Source organism: Macaca thibetana, chromosome 9 (assembly GCF_024542745.1).
Source record: "Macaca thibetana thibetana isolate TM-01 chromosome 9, ASM2454274v1, whole genome shotgun sequence".
Lineage (NCBI taxonomy): Eukaryota > Metazoa > Chordata > Mammalia > Primates > Cercopithecidae > Macaca > Macaca thibetana.
Window position 1 is genome coordinate 44255304 of NC_065586.1, and position 20048 is coordinate 44275351.

General features: G+C 44.7%; 1 protein-coding gene and 1 long non-coding RNA gene across 11 annotated transcripts in view; one reads left to right on the forward strand and one right to left on the reverse strand.

The window, feature by feature from the left end:
• WDFY4 (WDFY family member 4) overlaps nt 1-20048 on the reverse strand; it is a 295757-nt gene that overhangs the window by 126915 nt on the left and 148794 nt on the right. The window lies entirely within an intron of this gene.
• Nucleotides 17551-20018, forward strand: LOC126963285 (uncharacterized). Of its 2 annotated transcripts, none has more exons than XR_007729008.1 (3): nt 17551-17630; nt 19045-19121; nt 19952-20018. It is a non-coding gene; the product is annotated as an uncharacterized LOC126963285 (long non-coding RNA). The 2 variants fall into 2 exon arrangements; XR_007729009.1 differs by lacking the exon at nt 19952-20018 and adding an exon at nt 19506-19619.

The window sequence follows — 20048 nt, forward strand, 5'->3', positions numbered from 1 at the left end:
AAAATTTAAAATATGGAAAACTAATTTATGATATTAGATACTAAAAGAGGGACTACTTTGGGGGAAGAAGGTGCTAGAGACTGGAAGGAGGCATGGAATCAGGGATGCTACTGGGGTATCATTAATCGTGATTACATGTTCGCTTTGTCAAAATTCTTAAATCTGTATATTTATGTTCTGCTTTTTCCCTATGTATATTATCCTCCAATAAAATTAAAAAATGTTTATTGGCAAACACTAAAAAATATAAACACAATATCATTTTAAAACCCCAGTTACTGTTTTGGAATAAAGGAAATAGTGTGATTTCATTCTTTTTCTTTTCTTTCATTTTTTTTTTTTGTTTGCAATTTCTTTTCAATATTGCTGTTACATTGTTTATACACATTTAAAAGTAAAACAATCATTATGAGCATTACAAGTGACATAAAAAGCTGAAAAGTTTGACTAATTCTACATTTAAGGCAAAAGCCCAGACTTTTTTCTATTATGGTACTTTGGAGACATGCAGCAGAAATACAGAACGCTTAGGGGACCTTGGACGCAAAGCAGCTGCCTTCAAATAAATGGACTGCCTTGCAGCAGAGGGATAGGCCTTGCCATGATGACACCCGCGGGTTAAGTGGGCTCGAGGTAAGGAAGTTCAGTCAGGCCAACTTGAGTGTGATAACATGAAAAGACCTTCACGTTCTGAGCACTACAGAATAACAGTATGGGAGGTAGAAAGCACAGAAGTCCAGACACCTTAGTTTTTGGTTCTTAGTAGTCACATTACAGGGGAGGTCACTTAATCTTTCTGAAACTTTATTTATCGTCAATAAAATGAGGTTACTAGGACCTCTCTTGTCTATTGTGCAGAGATGTTATGAAGCTAGGATGAGACAGTAGAATGAAAATATTTTGTAAACTGCAAATGATCTCCTAGCGAGACTGTTGGGGTATAAAATATTGAAGTCATTAATAAGGTCAGTTGAAAAAAATTACTTAGGGCTACGTGCAGTGGCTCAAGCCTGTAATCCCAGCACTTTGGGAGGCTGAGGTGGGTGGATCGCTGGAGCTCACGAGTTCGAGACCAGCCTGGGCAAAAAGGCAAAACCCCGTCTCTACAAAAAATACAAAAATTAGCTGGGCATGATGGTGTGCACCTGTGGTCCCAGCTACTCAGGAGACTGAGGTGGGAGGGTGGCTTGAACCCCGGAGGTAGAGTTGCAGTGAGCCGGACTGTACCACCGTACTCCAGCCTGACAAAGCCAGACCTTGTCTAAAGAAACAAACAAACAAACAAAAGACTTAGATTGTCTCCTCAAAATTAAAATTAGCACTTAAAGAAAATGTTCTATGAGTTCGGTTATAAACATCTTCACACTTCAAATAAATACCTTGTCTACAATAACTGCAGTCCAGAATTGGTTATACTCTGGCTCAGATTCTCCATTCCAGGGTTCAAAGCTACTCCCTTTGAAAAAAAGGATGGGACACACAGCCCATGCAGTGGCTGAGTTGAGTGATGGGGAGGGGAGAGGCTGTTCAGGCCAGGAGCTTGTAGGGAGGGCTTGAAGATGGCTACAGATGGGGATAAGGTTGTAGCTGGTGCACGGAGAGTAAGGCAGTTCACACCTCACGGCTTCTGTTTCCAGAGTGGAGTAGGAGGCAAAATGACTGCTTCTCCTGAGAGCTGAGCAGCTCTTAAACAGAGTAGTGGATGCTTGGCAGAATGGGACAGGGAACGCACCACGAGCATATCAGTGGATTATCTAAGAGTATTGATAACCCAAATATGTATCATCCCTTGGTCTGTTCTCTCAACATTACTTTCAATTAACTAACATGCACAGGGCACTTTACGACTGACAAAGGAGTTATGCATGTGCACATTTAAAATTTATCCTCCTGACAAATTTATATGATTATTCTCATTTTACAGAAGAAGATATCGAGGCCAAGTGAGAATAAGTGACTCTGTCAATACAGGAAGTGGCAGAGTCGGAAGATGAGTCTTTGGACTCTGTCACTATGGGCATCTGTCTCTCGTGCATTTCCACCCAGTGTATCTCCACCTTCCCACTGACCTTTGAGCCCTTTATGCCCTGGAAAGTTGTCATACTCAGGGAGGTGGAGACAGGAGGAAGGATATTTGGGTCAGGTCAAGGGCAGAGGCCCATCTGCCTAGACAGCAGTGATTGTAGCACATCGAGCAGGGACAGATTCAGAGCAGAGTGCTGCATTGCTTATTAGAACTAAATAGCATTTGCTTAGCAACTGCCAGCACATTAAAGAGTTCGAGAACCTTTGGAGTAGAACAAAGGGCCTCTAATTGCTGTCTGGAGATTTGAGAGGCAAAATGGGTCTGGGTCCTGCTCTCCCAGTGCCTCTTCAGGGCTTTGGCTGCAGGACACAAGTCAGAAGTTGGAATGGGAAATTGGGCACGTCTCCATGGAGGGTCACTTCCAAGTGGGCTCACCAAAGCTTGGTGGTACCCACCTTTGCCAGGGGCACCCTTAGGGCTGGCCAGCTGCTGGTGACACTATTGACCAAGCTGTCCCGCAGGAAACACCCACTAACCACTGATGACAGTCATTATGCTTGTTTGTTTAAAGCATCATTAGTCCTGTAATCAGAGTTGTGTGGCCTCACAAAAATGAGAAAGGCTGATATCTGAAGGCAGCAGCTCAGATCCTGCTCAGCAACTTGGTGCTAAGATGATAGTTATGGGTCCTGGCCACTTCAGCCACACACTACATGTCAGATCTGGGACTAAACTCAGAAGGGAGGGATGCCGAGTCCTCACCTGCACTGCACTGGCCATGAACGGACACGTGATTACCATTTCATCCTTCGACTCACCTTTCTCACTGCCATTAATTAATCCCGAAGAAATCATAAGATATTTGCACAAATAGTGGATGTTTTTCACCATCCTATTGATAGCAGCACAAAATGAAACAATTTAAGCATCCACACATGGAGGAGGGTCCATCCTGTGATAGAATGCTATGCAGTCAGCACAAATCAAGCTCTCACCAACGGCTGCCCCCAGTCTTGCAGCACCTTGACATCCCCTTTGGGTGAACACCATCCTGACCGTAGATGGATGACTTGAATAGTGGGGCAAAGTCTGGATTTCAGTCTCCTTTTGCTCTTTTGGCCAGATGCCCTTCCATACAACCTACATAATCATTCACAGCAGCCCTGGTATCAAAAAGGACCTACTGATGGGCACCAGGTTCTTGCTGTATCAATATTTTAAAATTGATAGAATAGAAAACAGTATGCTTTCAAGAACAAGAATTAAATCTGTGTATATTTGCCTAGGAAAGAAAAACTAACAGAATATACAATGTGCTGGCCATTAGTGTTGTTCATCAAATATTTCCAGGTCTTTATTCCTATAGGTAGTGGCGTGATGAAACTTCCTGCTACCTTTGATCTTGGTGAGGCCAGGGAGATATGTGCAGAAGCTTGACAGCAATTTGCTAATCTCTCTTTTTCAGCTCTGTGTGGCAACACTCAACGTTCCAGATAGTGGCCGCACCATAAGCCAGTGTCGCTGAGTGAGAATAAGGTATACAGAGTCTTGGGCCAACACTCAGGGTACTCATAGCACAACCGAGAAATAAGCATTTGCTATTTTAGGCCAGTTAGACTTGGGAGTTTTTGTTACTGTAACATAACCTAATACTTTCTGAGTAATACACACACCAAAAATGTTAGAAAGGGTGATAGTGGAATTGCATTAAAACATAATTGTGAGCAGAAAAAAAGAGAGCAAGAGAGTTACAGGGAAAGCACGTATGAGACCAGTTAAATACTATGAGAAAAAGCTGGAACCATTTGAACAACAAGATAAGTAACAATGGGCTTCATGGATTACAGCCCAAATTCCAAAATAAATATGAATGAATTTTACTGACATAAATAAGATTGAAGAAATAGAGAAGAAGAGACAAAACTTCCTTACAGAAGAATTTTAAATTATATATGTAGATAATCCCCTTCCAGACATTAGAGCTGAATTGCTTGCACCCCTTGAGGGTGGTATGGACTTAGCGACTTGATTCCAAAGAATCAAGTATGGAAAGGCAGAAACAGTAACTTTACCATAGAGGAATGTGACAGACACCACCTTAACTCTATGATAAGGGTTAACATCAGCAGTGATGACATTATATGGACATCGTGTATCCCCTGATATCACGTGGAGAGAAGGGCATATCACCTCTGTGGACCCATAACCCCAGGCTAATCATGAAAAAAAACATGAGGCAAACCAAAACTGAGGGACATTCTACAAAATATCTGACCATACTCAAAGCTGTCAAAGTCACAAAAAACAAGGAATATCTGAGAAATTGTCACAAACCAGAGAGGACTAAGGAGACAAGACAACTGTATGTAATGTGGTACCCTGGATTGAATTCCAGGTTAGCAGAACAAATGATAAAATCAAAATAAAGTCTGATGTTTAGTTAATAGTAATGTAACAATGTCAATTTCTTAGCTTTGACAAATATGTCATGAATAAGATGTTAACAACAGGGAAAACTGGGTGGGGAGGACATGGAAGTAGTGAATGTGAATATGAAAAGTATCGCAAAATTAAAAATTATTTTCTAAATCACAATGGGAATTCACCCAACCCTCTATCCTAACCCCCACTGAGAACCTGGGATGGAGAATGAGAGTCTCTTCTCCCTCAGGGAGACACCATTCCACAGGTTCTCTTGGCTGTCAACAACTCGTTGTATTAAATGTAATTCTCCTGTTACAAACAATTATTTTGGGGGTAAATCTTGTCTGCTGAAATTGCACAAGCCAGTCACTTCATCTGGTACTTAACAAAGAAAGACTGATTGGTGTACAAAATGGTGGAAAAGCTGCTTGGTGGATGTGCAGGATGGTGCAGAATTCACCAAACTGCAGATGGTTGTGCATTCTGTGAATAGTTTGAGGGAATGTTGAGTATTGCTGACAACTTAATTTCCATTTTATAAATAGACTTTAGAACTTAACCCCATATAATATGTTACTCCATAGGCTGTCTTCTTTATTATTTTTTAAAGTTTCTGTGTATTCATTCACCAAAAAATCCATAAAGGAAATCAGTGGTCATGCTGCTTTACTTTAGTGTCAACTCCAGATTCCTTTAGCATCGGACTCTCCCCAACAAGACAGATTCCAGTTGAACTCAGGGGATCGCCCATCCACGGAGGGCAGAGTGAAACTGCTGCCGAGGTAGATACTACTCCCAGAGAGCCCAAGCTCTCATTGATCATTCTCATTGGACGCAATGGTCCCCCACTTGTCACCTGTCCTGCACCAGTGCTGATTGAGAGGATGAGGGATTTGGTCATCACGTAGTCATAGCAGTGAGGAACAGAGGAGCCACACCTGTGCGAGCACTCTGTGGTTATCGTGTAAACTAATTGTTATGAACACTCTTTCCCGGCACGCCTCCTCGAGGTGCCACAGCAGTAGGTAAACTCTGCAGGAGCAGCGTTCTGTGTCACCATGAGGGGGTTCCCCACCAGCCCACCAGAATCAGCTCCTCTAGGTCATGATTCAGGGCTTCCCAAGTGGAGGCAATGATCAAACTTTGAGGGATTAAAGAGAACCTCACAGACCTGCCTCACTCACTGGGGCTGAAATCTCCACAGCTGGTCACCCCCTGCCTGGAGTAAGACACCCCAGGGGTCAGGATTAAAGAGACCCAGCAGGACCTGCTGATGACATCTACCAGGATCAGGGTCAGGGTGGGCAGCTCCTGCTCTTACTCCCACCCCTTGTTTAAGTCCATGTGCAATGCAGTCTTGTACTAGTTGCAAAGGATCCAGTGAACAGGTGACCTAAACACTTCTATTATGTGTCTTCCACAGAAGGCTGACATATCCACCTTGGAATACAAGTTCTTAGTGGAGGTCTGGTTTTAGTTGAGTGATAGAAGAAATTAATGAGAACACCATGAAATGAAATGCTGTCCCTGTTTGTTGGTAAATCATGTGTATACTATCCTTATGTGAGCCCAGAAAACGCTGGCAGCCCTTGAGGAAGAAGGCATAGTGTGTACTGAGTGATGGGACAGCCTGGGCTCTGCAGCAAGCTATGGTCGGGGCCCAGGGGTCTTTGGGGGATGTCTATTCGGATGACTCAGGCCAGAAAAGGCTCTTTCCTTTGAGTGCCCAGGTAATTGCACTTTTCTCTGCTATGGAGACACAGCCCCCGGATCCTTAATAAATGTCAAGCAATACCAGAGTAATAATCATATTTCCAGCTATAATGACAAACAACTGGTGCTCCGAGCGGGTGAAGAGGGACCAGAACACCACAGCGCAATTCATCTCTTGTTAAATTCACTCACATATTAATTTCTGAGATGAATGGTGGTTTCTAATTTGTCTTTTTTGAACTGTGATGTTTTTATTAAATTCAATCATCATGAGTACATGAAGAAGGACTACTTAAAAACAAACCCACTCTGGTATAGCAAAAGACGAATCCTTTAAAATTGCAGGCACCATGCTTTCTCAAGGAAGCCATGCTCTCTCCTCTCTGCTTTCCTCTGTGGGTTTCAGGGCCTCTGCGAGTCTGAGACAGGCGGGAGGTGTCGCCACTGGCCTTCCCTGAACTCGCCTATTCTCACCCTGTCTGTGTGGGCCTCATCCTCACAGGTTAATGTTCTTAAAGACTCACACCTCCTCAGGCAGGGCAAGAAGGTTAGGGATTACTGGAGGGGGTTTGGATGAGAGATGAATGAGAAGATCCACCCTGGGGGCAGAGGAGTTTCAGTCCATGCAAACATCTTTCCCTGAATATGTATTGAGAAGTGAGGCACTGATAAGGACTAAATTGTGTTTCCCCCAAATCACATGTTGAAGCCCTAACCCCTACTACCTCAGAATGTGACAGTATTTGGAGACAGGGCCTTTAAAGAGGTGATAAAGTTAAAGTGAAGAGGGCGGGCCCTAATCCTACATGACTGGTGTCGTTATAATAGATGAGGACACGGTCATGTACAGAGGACAGACTATGTGAGGACACGGGGAAGGCAGCATCTCTGAGCTGGAAAAGAGGCCTCGGGAGAAACCAGCCCCTCCAACACTTTCCTCTCGGACTTCCAGCCTCCAGGACTGCGAGACAATACATGTCTGTAGTTTAAGCCACCCTGGCTGGGATACTTTGTTAGGGCTGTCCCAGGAAACTAATATAGGAACTTTCACTCCAAATAATTCTCCCCTAGCACTGAGACACCTGGACCCCAAAACTGACATATTTCAAAGACGGATCACAACCAGGGCTGGAGTCTATGAGGAGATCTCTTCTTTGGGCTTTATGAAGAGCAAAAAGGTCACCCTGGTCAGGACTGCCCCATTGCTGAGGCTCCAGAGTAGAGCCGTTGGCAGCACTGGCTGTAAGCTGCACCCACTCCAGGAGCTTCCTAAGGCCACCCGACCACATGCCAGCTCCAGGATGCTGCACAGCCACTCTTCCTTGTGTTCTTGGAAGCCACACTGTGACTAGCCAATATGTTAGTCCTACTGTGTGATTCACCACTGGGCTGCCTGAGGGTCATAGGTAGACTGGTCAATACCAACCTTTCCCCCTCCTTTAGGCTGGGTCCCCATAGATGCAGTCATTGTGCATAAAAAAGCAGGTAAGCCTGAAATAGATGAACCTGGCTTCTTCCTAGCAGTCTCTTTTCAGCCAATGATTCGCAGCACCTGCTCTAGTGCAGGCCCTGTGCAAACCCGAAGGCCTTCAAGATGGGCAGGGAACAGGGTTTGCCCACCAGGAACTTAAAACTCTTGCGAGGGAGTAAATGAGAAAATGACTTGCCCACAGAGGGGGCCACACCGACTCACAGCCAGGCTGGAGAGGGCTTGGTGGGCTTCCAGAAGGGATAGTATCCCTGCAGGCCTCCTCTAAGCAGAGAGGACCACATTTTCCTAAGGGTAGAGATGGGAGAAAATAGCCTGCACTATTACAAAATATGGAAGTGGGTCTACCTGGAGCAAAGATGCCATGTGGGAATGTGACAGGACATGAACTTGGATAAGCAGTGGGGTCAGCTACACGGGGCTTCTTAATTCCATCGGTACAAGTCTGAGTCTGCACAGCTTGGGAACTAAGGATGGTTTTTGATCAGGGGCATGACATCGTCAGCTCAGATCTTTAGAAACTCACAGTGGGGGTGACATGATGGCAGGATGGGGCAGAGTCAGCTGTGAGGTAGAGGTCATCTGCTTTGCTCACCCTGTGTCCCTATTCTCCAGCGCTGAACCTGGCTCTTGGCAGAAGCAGTTGATGGATGAGAAATGGACGCGTGAACCCTCTTGCCTCCCACTCCACAGTGGCATTCAGGAAGCTGGAGCACAGCGCTGGTATGTGACAGTGAGTCTTTATAGACTGTATATTCAACATCTGAATTTCCTAGGAATTGACTTTCTTCTAGGATTATTTTCTTTCCTGATCTCATTTCCTTATTTTATCACACACACCTCATCTAGAGGTACCATAAAGCCTTTGGGGAGAGAGTCAGAATATAAGTAAATACATAAGATGAACTGGATAGGATACCCCAGTAATGCCAAACCAGCACCCGACCCACAAGGCGGATGACCACGAGGGTCCATCCTTTGCATCTGGAGGGTGCTCTTCCTCACCATCAACCTGCCCTCACATCTTTCCTCCTCCACCTCCTTCTCCAAGTCTCAGATCAAGCTCCTCCAAATCAGACTTGCACCCTCTCTCTTCTGGGCCCCTTTTTACAGCATAATTATTTCACTAGCCTAGGAGCAGGATGACCTCCTGGGTCAGGGACTGTGCCCTTTTCGTCAGTATTCCCTGGCCTTAATCCAAGGGCCTGGAACATGGCAGGAAATCATGAGTGTGTGTGGGAGGTTGAAGGAAGACCTCTCAGAGTGGGGACAGGGGGTTTGGTAGAGGAGAAGGAGAGCTAGAGCCAGATGGAAATACAGATACAGAGGCCACAGATACAGAGTTATAGATACAGACAAGTTTCCCTATTCCCTGAAGAACTTGGAATCATGCTTGGTGGCCAGCTCCTGCCACCTCCTCTGGGCCACTTCCACTCCCCCAAGGGGTGTCTGTGCCCAACCACATGGGCCTCTCTCTGCTCTCAAATATACAAGCCCATTTGTACCCCGGAGCTTTGACATTCACTGGGTCCTTTCCCAAGATCTTCTCTCCTAGATGTTGGAGGGCTGCTCCTTCATCTCAACTCATTATCACCTCCGTGGAGAAACCTTCTTGGACCTTCCAACCTACAGCCATCACAAGGCAAGTCTCTGGCGCGTCATCTAGGTCCTTCAGATTACTTTATGTACTTAATATTATCTCATCCGTTCCCTTTTGCTTGCCGTCTGCTTTCCCTCAAACAGAGTGTGGGAACCTTATCTGTTTTACTCACTGCCACCTGAGCTGCACAGCAGGCCCTAGGCTTGAAGAATCCCTTAAATCCAGAGTGGATCCAACTCAGGCTTATTCAATTGCTCTTTCGTTTGACTCAAAGATCTTAACGATTGCCACCATCACTCCCTGGGATAGTGGATACATGAGCACCTAGGAGACCCGAACCTCACTCTCAGGCCAGGGCTGGACTCGGTGCTTTCTTGTTTTTTGTTTATTTGTTTGTTTTTGAGATGGAGTTCTGCTCCTGTCACCTAGGCTGGAGTGCAATGCCACAATCCGGCTCACTGCAACCTCTGCCTACTGGGTTCAAGCAATTCTCCAGCCTCAGCCTCCCGAGTAGCTGGGATTACAGACGGGCACCACCACGCCCAGCTAAATTTTGTATTATTAGTAGAGACAGCGTTACAACATATTGGCCAGGCCAGTCTCGAACTCCTGACCTCAGGTGATCCACTCGCCTTGGTCTCCCACAGTGCTGGGATTACAAGTGTGAGCCACTGCACCCAGCCTGGACTCAGTGTTTTCTTCTGCTGTCTCCCCTCTCTCCTCCACATTCCATCTCTCCTTCCTTCTTTGCCAGGCCCAAGAGCCAAGTTTACATCAACCCCCATCAACAACAGTGAAGAAAAGAAAATTTCAGAACTTCCTGTTCTGAGACTTTGAAAGACTTTTTTAATTAACCAAAATGGTTTCTAATAATAGATGGGTCCCAGGGCGGGACGGCGGCTGTAACTCATGCGACAGCGCCAGGCGGCCCGGCTGTGAGCGGGGGGCCTAGCGGATTGTGAATGGCAGCAGCGCCTCAGGAGGGCCCCAGACTGATTCTCCCCACCATGGCCATCTGCCGTTTTATCTTTTATACAGCTTGGGACACTTCTGTCTTTGGAATGCTAGAGCATTTTTGCCTTGATGAGTATGTTTTTGAAAATACTTAAATTTAGATAAATACACAAAAATGTGTTTCCTTATAACTCATAATTTTAAAAAATTAAAAACATCTCCTGGGATGGTGATACCTTTCCCCCCAACCACTACTCTAATTTTCAGAATGCAGGTATACCTTACATTGTGAAGTCCAGTATATCTAAATCTGAACCTCAAAATAAATGTCTGCATGTAAGTGTCCTTTAAAGAACTACATTTGATTTTCAAAAGGATTCAACCCAGGATTCCTTTAAGTTGCCAGATTCCTAAATTAATTTCACATCTGTTTTACTTTACAAAACCTTGATACATGCAGTATACTTTTTTTTTTTCTGAAATCCATCTACTGTTATTTATTTATTTTTGGATGTCATCTAACTAGGGAGATAAACAGCCAGGCTATAAGGACTCCTTAAATATAAGGACCATGTATCATCTCTGCACTCATAGAAATGAGTGCTATGCCTACTCAAAACTTCATGTATTGTTGAATTGCAAATGGTAAAGTATTTAAGTAAATTAAAATATTGCGAGTTGACCTGCAGATGTGGACTCTGTATTACTCAATTTTTTCCTCAATCACAGCCTCATATTTGGCATATAAACACAGCCTGACTATGTAATAAAATAAGTCACTATAGAGGAGAAAGAAACAAGAATATCAGTAAATACCTAGCAGATGGAGGTGAGATCTGGTTAATCTTTCCAAACTAGATGTTTCTGTTCAGGCTGAAGTTGTTGGGGAAGGAACTGAGTATCTGTCCCTCAGGACTTTTTGGCATCTTTTAGATACAATGCACCTTTAAATGGGCAGTGGTTGTTATCTCAGATGGAGAACATTCCATTGATTCATGGAGCTTGCATAACCTCAGTGCCTTCCTTGTTGGAAGGGTTTTCAGACCATAGTCTTGTTGCCAAAAGCAAACCAAATTTAATCCCATTTTTTGGGAGGCCGCGTGGCCAAAAGAATAGTCAAAGAGATGGCATTTGGGTCACTCTCAGGTTGCAGAACCCACAGTAGAGAGACAGACTTCTCCTTCAGTGACAGTTGTAGACCAGGAAGAGTGTGACTGGCAGGAGATAACACTGCAAGCAAGCCATGGACAAAGCAAGTCACTGTAGCTACTGATTATTCACTAAGTGTGTGGACTTTGCACTTAAGTCACAACATGGCAGACTACATGGCAGAGTTACAGCTGCCTTCTCGCCCTGGGACCCAAGGTTTAAGAACAAGAATAAACATTTCTGGTACAGGAAATTTTTATCAAGTAGCTGAGGTAGAAGCTTGCTGCACATTAGGAGAAGATCAGCATCATCTGGTTGAAGCATCAGGGTCCCTTTGTTAGTTGGGGTCTCTGCTAGCCCAGCCATTGTCCTTCACGTGAACTTGCAGGAGGAAGCCCGTCTGGATAGTCAAATGAGAACAAGGCATCCTCCTCTGGGCAGCCGTGGACCACACCACAGCTCAGGGCCTGCTGCGGAGCTCAGAAGTCGGGGTACACCAGGTGACTGCTGTCTCTGGGGTGCCCTGGTCTGGTATAGGCGAGCATTCCCTGCAGTGAGGACACTGCTTGCTGCAGACCAGCTGGTTTCACATCTACCACCAGCTGCTGTGCAATGATGATGCCTGTCTATCTTTGCTTGGGCCCTCAGGATAGCTGCCTGCACCCACATTGATGGGCTGTTAGTGGTTCTGCCAGTTCTATACAGAGCCAGGCCCTAACACCGATCCTTTTAAGGGGACAAAGGATAGTTTCTCTTAGGCCTCTGTATTTGCTTTGCATTTATGTGAAATCTTCTCCACACAAAACCAAAGGGCCTGGATCCAGTACCAATTATTCCTGGAAAAATCATCCAAGAAGAAGTTGAGTGGGTTTGATGTCATGAATAGAGACTTTCTCTTCTCAGCTGCATCAGGTGACATCAGCTTGATGCTCAAGTGGTCCAGCATCTTCATGTACAAAGATACCAGAGTAGACATCCTATCCACTGAACTAGCTGCTTTATAAAAAACAGGTATTCAGGATTCAAACAGAATTGTTTTAAAAATCAAAGCTATGGAGACTTGAACCTGCTGGCTTCTATCTTGGGTAGCCTGTTTTCCTGTTTTCCAGCAGGTGTGCAGTGACTCTGTGATGTTTCAGGAAGACCCCTAATCTAAGAAGGTTACTGCATTTAGCACTACAGTCCACCCATTCCGTTTACAATATTTTATCAGAAGCCATCATGATCTCAGATGGAGAATATTCCATTGATTCACAGGACTTGCACAAGCTCTGTGTCTGCTCTCTGCCCTAAGAAATCAGGAAAATGTGAACTTACAACTAAGGATGGCTGGACTTGAAGTTTGATATGTGCAGTTTCTCTTTCCTGCATAGGTAGGGGAATGTGTGTAACCTATTTTCAGCAAGTCGTGGATGATATTCCCTGAACCTAACCTGAAAGAAAACATACATTAGAAGATTTGCCGTAAAATACCTTTAAAGGGAAAGCTCAGCTACAGAATTTAAGGCAGAAATTGCAGAAACTTTTCCGAAAAAAAAAAATCAGTTGTGATATATTTAAACATGAAGGACACAAATAGAAACAAAGTGCAGTAACAAATATATCAACGGAACAGTCTGTGCCCTATAGTAGTATTACCTTGCTACCACTCCAGCGTGAACAGCCCAATGGAAACTTTTATACCACTAGCAGCAAAATGACTAGTTTTATTGAAGAAGAAATAAACAAAACCTATGTTGCTCTAAGCAGTTTTGAAATGAATATCTGATTCAAAACTTCCCCTGTGCATATAATTGCATGCTAATTTACATTTTAATTACTTCCTAAGAAATCAAAAGCATTTGTTGACAGTAGAACATAATGTCAACTTCACGGTGCTCTGTTGGTGGATGCTTAATGAACTTAATTAGATAATTAGTGATGTTAATTATCCTTCTATTATGAAGATAAAGATGTCTCACAAATGAAGCACCCAGTAAAGAAACATCATTAAAGGTATCAGTGTTTGCTTTGTTCATTTACATGTATTTTTCAAACTCCTGTAACAGATACTTGTGATAGACCAGAGACACTTCAAATGGAAAAAGAAAAACCACTGTCTTTCTTTATCCAGCTCTTGTCCTTTCCTCTTATTCTGGATACTAATGCTATACTGGTGATGTTGCCACTTTTTCAAAATCTGGGCTGTAGGGAACTCTCGTCCTTGTTCAGTTCTGCTGCTGAGTTTCCAGTACAATTGATCAGACTCCTTCCCACTTCCTTCTCTCTGGTGTGATAGGTGAATTCTAACACAAATTGCTTGCACAATGGGATGTGTCTATGTGTATGTGTAGGGGGGATATGCATGTACACATGTGTGTGTGAGAGAGACAGAGAGTGTGTGCGTGTCTGTGCGTGTGTGTGTGTGAGAGTGTGTGTGTGTGAGAGAGAGTGTGTGTGTGTGTGTGTGTGTGTGTGTGTGTGTGTGTGTCAAGGCAAGAGCAAAAATGAGAGAGAAGGCTCTGGTTGAGTGTCCAGAAAACCTAAAAGAATAACGGAGCCCCTCCCTACCACCCCGGCCTGGCTGCATTTCCCTGATGCTACAGTGTGTCCCCACCTCCATCACCAGACTCTGTCCCCCTTGGGGAGGTCATTCTGGGTGTGGTGTAGGAAGCACAGCTGCCTGCAAAACTGAGGGCAATGATACAGGCCACATAGACTTTACTTTCCGTTGAAATGAAAACAGAAATTTTGAGGTTTAAAAAATAAAACACTAGACTTCATTACTTTTTTGTTCCTTCCTTGCCCCCAAATACCACCATAATCAGAGCATAATGGATATCCCATCTGGAAATAGTCCTAGCCCTGACAGTACGATGAAGAGCTCTCAGACCAGGCTGGGGAGAGAGGCATTATTTTTAGGGTCAGTTATCTCAGGAAAAGCACCAAAAGCAAAGAGGTCCTTGGCAGCATTGCCCACCACAATTAAGAAAACCAATATTCCATTTAGCAGAAGGTCTTAGAACATCACTCACGCCAGTAGAGCAGTTTATACTTTTCAAAGTGTTTTTTAAATTATACTTTCCTTTGTTTCTGAGTGGTTTTATGTCTCTAACAGATAGTCCTATTTAATTACTTATTCAAAAGACTCTTCCTACCACTGAACACAACTGGGTTTTCCAACAATACAGCATTGTGATTTATTATAAACACTGTTTTCAGGTTTTCTGAGTCTCCCTTGTCTTTTCTGTGGTTTTCAATAATTTATCCCTCCAACCTGCTTTCTCTTGATCTGTGAATACAAGCTGGCCTTTCTGCTCTCCTGCCACGCCAGCAAGAACCTGTCTCAAGATCTCGCCTCTCTCTGGGTCCTCTGACTCTTCCATTTTAGAAATCCTCATGTGTCTTTACTCTCCTTCAGGTTTAGGCCACCTACCTCCAAATCCCTCTCTTAAAGTCATATTCATCTCCTGGGGAAGACGTTTCTTTCTTGCCCACAAACATTATGTTGAATGTACTGCAACTTTAAGTAAAAATATTTCACATGATGACCTTCTGAATATCCGATTTTAAAAATGTCCTGCAACCTCTTAAAGATCTTTAACTCTTTTTCAGAAGAATTTCTCTGAGAATTCTGACTTCTGTTTTCACAACTGCATTTCGACATCCTCAGCTCAGCTCTGTTGTACCACTTACTCCCCCTGTATTTCAAAGCCAGTTCTTTCTATTTTCAAAAATCTATTCTCACTCCCAGTACTCTCTGGTCTCATGAGCTTTTTATCCCAGGGAAGTGAAATCTGAGGCCTGCGCCTGGAGTGCTGCTCAGCTCCTGAACATGGAGAGCTCAAGCATTCAACTAGAAAGCAGCTGTGTCATCAGCAGAGCTTATTGCCTTTCTTCCTGAAACTGCAGCGTGGGATTCTCCAAGGCTCAACGTGCCCTCAGCCTCAGCAAGACCCTCCTCTCATCAGCAGGAGACAAACACAAACATGCCAGCAAGCAAGACCAGGTGTTTCTTGATCACTCCCGCAACGATGGCTAAAGCCTTCCAGTTCTGCACATTTGCTTTCCCCTCTGCAATCTTAATTTGGGTCCCATGATTTCTTTGAAGAGAAAATAAGTATAGGAAACAGTAATGCATGAAATAATACGATGTCTGGGATGTTGCTTCAGAATTATTCAGTGCAGAAGGGGAAAGTGGGAAGTGATAAGGAGAGCAAATTGGCCATGAGTTGAAAATTGTTGAAGTCAAGTGATGGATAGATACATGGGGATTCATCACATTATTTTCCTACTTATGTATATGTTTGAAAATTTCCACAGTGATTTTTTATAAAGATAATGGGTGAAGTGCTCAGAGGGGATAGTCAAAAACATCATTTCCCTCACTAAGGACCTCAGCCAGAGCTGCCCTTAACAGAGGAGTCACCGAGTTGCTGGCCTCAGTCAGCAACTTGTCCTCTGCCGGGGCAGAGCTGCTCCATGCTAGGGTGGGTGATGGCGGGTCTGGCACCTGGTCAGGGAAGGAGCTGATGGCAGACCCCAGGCACCCTGCCCACACAAGTGCCCTGCCTCTGAAGTCTTCAAGGCCCCCAGTGGTGGGCCTCATAGGGCAGCCTTTAGGGGACCCCCGAGAAAGGTGTGGGGCAAATTTCTAACGTTCCCCTGTTCTTGCCAGGGCAGATGTAGAATTCCTATGGAAAGCTTTTACTTTTTTTAGCAACTCCAGCGGATCATCCTCAGGCTTCTGGTGCCCTCTCATCCCCTTCTGTTAATTCTTACACAGCCCTGACTTCCCTAGGTGGTCTTCCCTAGGTGGGCCATTTCAGTTTGCTAATACATGGCTTTGAAAACAGCAACTGGATGCTTGCTCAGCTATCTCCTAAAGCCATGGAATTGTGGGGAACAAAGGGCTTTGCCTTCCTCCATGTGAATCCTGCTCTTCTGTAAGTCCCCCAGTCTTTGCTGGCAGGCTGGTGAGTGGTTCTCCCTCCTGTGGTGGGGCCTGCCTGGCTCACTGCCTGGGATAGCTGTCCACATGTGTACAGTTGATCCCAGGGGGAAAGTGGGCTGAAATCTAGCTCATGTTCTATGTACACAGGTCAGGGGCTGCCCAGAGAGGCTCCTACCCCTTTAAGGGCTGGAAGTCGCCTTGCACTCTCAGCCCCTTCCTCTGGTTCTTATTTCTCCCCATTCTCTGCAGAATCCCACAGAGCCATCTGAATGCCAGACCTCCTACCCCCAGGTGCCGTCTCTTCTCAGCGCCAGGCCTGTCCTGGGTGGCCCTCTTTTCTCACCTGTCCCAGCCTCAGTTGAACAGAATTTTCTGTGTGTTATTGATGTTCACTACTCCAACTACAGCTACTGCAGCCCCCACTATCTCCCACCTGAATCACCCTACAGCCCCCCGCCACCCCCCAGTTCGGCTCCCCACTAGGGGCCCTCACCTGTAATCTCACCTATAGGAGCAGATGCCATGCCTCTCTTTAACCTCCCACCTACAAGTAAATGTGAGTGTCTAGGCTGGCCGGTGGTGCCCCCTGACCTGGCTTTTACTCACTGCCTTGGCCCCTTTCTTACCACCTGTTATGCCTCTGGCCTTCTCCCTGCCCGAGAGCTCTCCTCTGCACAGGCTTTGACCCCGCTGCTCCTCCCAGACTCAGGTCTAGGCGTCACCTCCTCCATGGCCCCTTCCTAACCAGCTTCTAGCCTCCTGACTCCTGTGCATATTTTCTGATTACTAATGCTTTTATATAAACAGATGATGACACACATTGTATTTTGGAATATTTTCAATTTTCATAAAAGTTACAAAGATAGTAGAGAGTTTTCATCTACCTTTCAGCTGTTTTCCCATAAAGTTATTAACATCCCACATTGCCATGGTATACCTGTCAAAACTAAGAAACCAACATTGGTTGTTGATGTCTTTTCAGCTTGTTTTTAAACAAGGAAGTCTGGAATTGAATAGGTAATCAAAGCTGAGTCCAAAGCTGTGAAGAGGGGAGCTGGCCAGCCTGCGTAGTCTGGATTCCCCAGGCAGACAGTGGACATGAGAAAGTGGCCTGAGTTGCCCTTTGGTGGCCTCAAGGGAGTCCAAGTTCCCAACCTCTGTCCAACAAGCTGACACCCGCAGCCTTCTAGGGATGGTGGTTGATGTCACAATTTGCTCCCACAAGGGACTGTGATGGGGTCAGGGGGAGAAGAAGAAGAAATAACATCTATCAAATCAACCCTGCCTCAAAGTTCAGCTCACCCACCAGGAATAAAACATTTTCTACTAAAAATGAAGATAGGTAAGAGGAATTAAGAATTCTGTATCATATGTCTCACTCCAAGGAACAATTTATCAGTGCTATAGGGTTGTCAGCTGCTGACATGATAAGGAATAACACCAAATGAATAATGTTTCCTCCAATACCAACTCCTTTAATTACAAGCCTCTTCTTTCCAGAAGAGAGACAGAAGATGCAGAAACCCCAATTTCATGCACTTGTGCCTGAATAATGTCTCCGTGCTGCTTTTTCCAGATGGCGACCTTCTCACTGGAGGGACTAATGATGTGGGTATATTTAGGGAAAAACCAATAACGGAGTCTTTAACCTTCAACAACAAAAAGCATGTTGTACAAAATGTTCCTTGGGATACATTAGAAAATATCAATTACATTGCTCACTGAGGTGTAATCAGCTGTAATAATCAAAATTAATTTTTAAAAATAATTAAACAGACCCCAGGGCAAATAGTTGATGCTCTTATCCTATGACATCACAGTGTACATATGTACCTGAGAAGTTGTGCCTTCTGTTAGCGACAAAGACATCTCACGGAGTTGAGTGATGGATGCAGTGTCTGAAAGCTGGTGAGTTTCATCTCAGCAAAAGGAGGGGGAGCGTCTACTCCCTTGCTCTAAGCGCTTCCATCTGCATTCTTTAAGGGCCTACCGTGTAGCAGGCACTGTGCCCATCCAAGACTGAGTTACCAGTACAAGATGTTGTTAAGCAAAGATGCAGTTAATTTTAAAGATTAAAACACAGTTCTTTTTTTTTCAAAAATCATTTGTCTTTTAATATCTACAAGATAATTTAAAGTGTACGAAGAATAAATCAAACTGAAGGGAAAGTGGGGGTCAATGGAGAACGAAGCCAGGGAGAAGGTATGTATGTACACATTTACATGCGTAGGTGGCTCAAAAATTTATCCCACTAGTTGTGTGCAATTACAAAAGCTGAACCATGCTTATCTCTCTGAATTTCTGAGTGTCCAGATCAAAGACAGAAACATAATCTGTTGCAAAATTTTTGCTCTTCTTGAGTTGCTGAAAGTAGTTCTTCCTGGTGCTAAACGGTGAGGGAGATATTCCCCATGGCTGCCTGGAAGCTGGGGTGGCTCCGGGTGAATCTCTCTGCTTCAGTCCAGTCACACTGACCTTTGCTGCCCAGCACACCAATACCTCAGTGCCATTGCCCAACTGTCCTCTCTGTCTGACCCTCTTTCCCAGAGCATCTCAAAGCTCACGTTATTCATAAATTCTCTCCTCTGCTCCAATGCATCCTTGCCAAAGATGGCTTTGCTGACCTTCTCCATCTAAACAGCCCAGCCCATCTCTTGCCACCCTCCCTGCCTTACCCTGCATGGTTTTTCCTCATTGCCATTAGTTCTCCCAATATTTACAAATGTATTTGCTTATTGTCTATCTTTACTCCTTAGACTGCAGCTCCTTGAGAGAAGAGAATATGTCAGTTTTGTTCTCTGCTGTAACCTCAATGTTGAGAGCAGGGTGCAGAGTAAGTGCTCAATAAATATTTGTTGAATGAACAAATGAATAAGACCTCAATGCATGTAGAAGACAAAATCTTCAACAGCCTGCCCTCACCCAAGACAGAGCTGGCTTTGGATATTCTTTCTCCCAGATTTCTCAATGTGAGCCAAGAGCAAACTGTTAAAAGCCACTTAGGACACCTATGTGGCCCCAAACGTGGCGGTCTACTCAGGCTTCTTTCATATGAGCTGTTGCTCAATGCATGTCCCCAGGACTTGGAGGCAGCTGACCTGTGTCAATGACAGTGACTAGAGGGTAAGGGAGAGGGGCACTGGCAAGAGGCAGCATCAATAGGTGTGAGGTGATGAGATGAATACCCATGCCCAGCACCCTAACATCTCTTCCCTAGCTCCCAGCCAGGCTGCCCTGACCTCCTGGGGACACTGGTCAAGGAAGAGAAGCTCCAGGATGAAGCCAAGGAAAGAGGGGCTGGGCCCCTTCTGTCTCAAGTGACATTGGTCAGGAGCAGATACCTGGGCACAAGTGGGAGTGCTCCAAGTTTTAGGGCTTGGTACACATATCACCTATAGGATGATCTTGACCTTGGCAGAGAGAGCTAGAAGGCCAAATGGAATTTGTAAACAGTCTCCTATTTCTAAAGCATTTACAGCTTCCCAGGGCTCCACATGCTCTACTATAAACAGAGCATATTCCCAGTTGTAAGTTCAGGAATGAAAGCTCTGAGAGGTTCCACAAATTCCCTAAGGTCCTCCTCAGCAGCACAAAGATGGGATCCCATCTTCTGTGACATTTAATGGCTGAAAAGTCCTTAACTTTCTTTTTTTTTTTTTTCAGGTTCAGCTTCCACATCTTTATCAACAAGTCTATAATACCTGTCTGATGCAGCTATTATAAAATCTGAGTGAGTTACTCACACATTAATGTATTCAAT